The sequence below is a fragment of the Coenobita brevimanus genome, chromosome 100, assembly GCF_032717465.1.
Source record: "Coenobita brevimanus isolate Jiangsu-jjx chromosome 100, ASM3271746v2, whole genome shotgun sequence".
Lineage (NCBI taxonomy): Eukaryota > Metazoa > Arthropoda > Malacostraca > Decapoda > Coenobitidae > Coenobita > Coenobita brevimanus.
Window position 1 is genome coordinate 49371735 of NC_137053.1, and position 2006 is coordinate 49373740.

At 41.4% G+C, this 2006-nt stretch overlaps 1 non-coding gene across 1 annotated transcript; it reads right to left on the minus strand.

Annotated features, from left to right (window-relative positions):
• Positions 1-1147: 1147 nt before the first annotated feature.
• On the minus strand, positions 1148-1266 carry LOC145414773 (5S ribosomal RNA). The gene has a single exon (XR_013899928.1). It is a non-coding gene; the product is annotated as a 5S ribosomal RNA (ribosomal RNA).
• Positions 1267-2006: the final 740 nt, after the last annotated feature.

Genomic DNA, 2006 nt, shown 5'->3' on the forward strand with positions numbered 1-2006 from the left:
CGATAAGCTTTTATCCTTGTGCCTTTCTTCTTATGGGGCTTTCATCCAACACTCATATACATTCAGTGTTTGTTACACAGGAATTTCAGTCTCATGAATTTGACATCTTATTATGTAATTTTCTTGTGGAGTTACAGAAGTCTGTTCAAAATCATGATCCTGAAATACATCCTGCATTTTACATAAAATGAATATTTCCAGCAGGATGTGGTACATGATTCAGAATTTGTTGATACGTCTTTATGCAGTCGTTCCCCCTTCCCAGCCCTTATTTCTTTTTGGCCATGATAACAGTTGAATCGATTTTCCATTACATTTAGTTGGTCGAAAAAATGATCACTTGGTTTCACGCTGCTTCAACCCATGTGTCGTCACACTGTTGAAAACTTGCTCCAAGAAATGAGTAGTGAGAAAATTTATGCGCTATGTATCCCCCAACTTATCGTAAACCCTCAGTTTCCATAGCTTCCTCAAAGGTAATATCAGGTTATCAGCATTTTCTTTCTCTATATTCAGGATTTCTAGATTTGTTACTAAACACTGTATTATGTTGTGAAACTTGAGAGAGAGAGAGAGAGAGAGAGAGAGAGAGAGTCTCTATGGAGAAGGGGATGCAAATATTTTTGCCAAAGGCTTCAGAATACATAGCATATTGCTTCATTCCTGCTGCACCCTAAGACCAAAGTAATTTACCTGACTTTCAATATCAGTACTTTATGGCAAAGTTATTTAATATATGTACTGCAGCAGGATTCGGAGTAAGTTATAAAGGAAAAAACATTGGCAACGCTACGCTGTTGCAACCCTCCATCTGACCAAGCACATAACCCCCCCACCTCCCTGCACCCCTAACCAAGCACATAATGGCCCTCACCCACCCCAATCTTTTGTTCTAAAGGTGGGCACAGCTAGAACGCCTTGGACACATAACCTTTGCCGTTAAGATTCCTTCGGCAGGTTGCATTGAATTATCTGGAAAAAAAAAAAAAAAAAAAAAAAAAAGTATTTGTTTCACTTTCTTTTTTTTCCATTCATTGCCAGACGCCATGTATCCCAAACGGGGTGGCCAAGGACTTAGAGTTAATTGTTTTACAGGGAGGGGCACTAATCCTCCACCAACCCCACTTGACACGTAGGGAGAACGTTATGTCAACAGCATCTGGTGTTCCCAGGCGGTCACCCATCCAAGTACTAACCAGACCCAACGTTGCTTAACTTCGCTGATCGGACGGGAAGCGGTGTACTCAACGTGGTATGGCCGTTGAAAAAAAAAAAAAAGTGGAAAAAAAAAAAACTTAAGACACAGCATTCTACCTATCAAAAGGCACCAGTTCACTACAAGACATATAAATATGTGAAATTTCATGACTATCGTGAAAGCTTTCTGAGCTCTGGCAGGGACACAAAATCTTTGCGCCTGGTCAGCAGCAGTCCCTCCAAGCTCTATGGACAGACACCTACTGATACAAGTGATAACAACACCTGCCTCTGACTTTGTGAGGTGGAGGGTAACCACGCCCTCCTCCGACTTTGTCAAGTGGAGGGTAATCATGGTGAGCAACTATATGAATGCTAGACAGTCCAGCGTACAGTATATGGTTGCCAGGTGCGTGCATTATCTGCATTAATTTTATCCTTTTCGCACAGGCGAATGCACTTTAGTCTGTGCCTTTTCTTTGGGAATGGTGTGGAATATTATACTCCCACCATTCCACAAAGGGTTATAGTTAAATGCAATGCAATGTGTTAGCATTATTATTCTTTAACACAGTTAACTTCTGAAGAGAGAGAGGCTGCTTGAGTTGTGACCTCTGTAATTCCCTCCCGAAAACTGAATTATTCTGTCACTCTCCGGCAACCTCTCAGGACATTTTTCTACTTAATGACGTGATGCACGAACGGGACCAAAATGGGCAGTACAGTGGGAAAACCTTGTAATTCGTTTGGTCATCGGTATAGCCATAACAATACCTCATTATTAGCATGCGTAACTCTCGCTACAGACC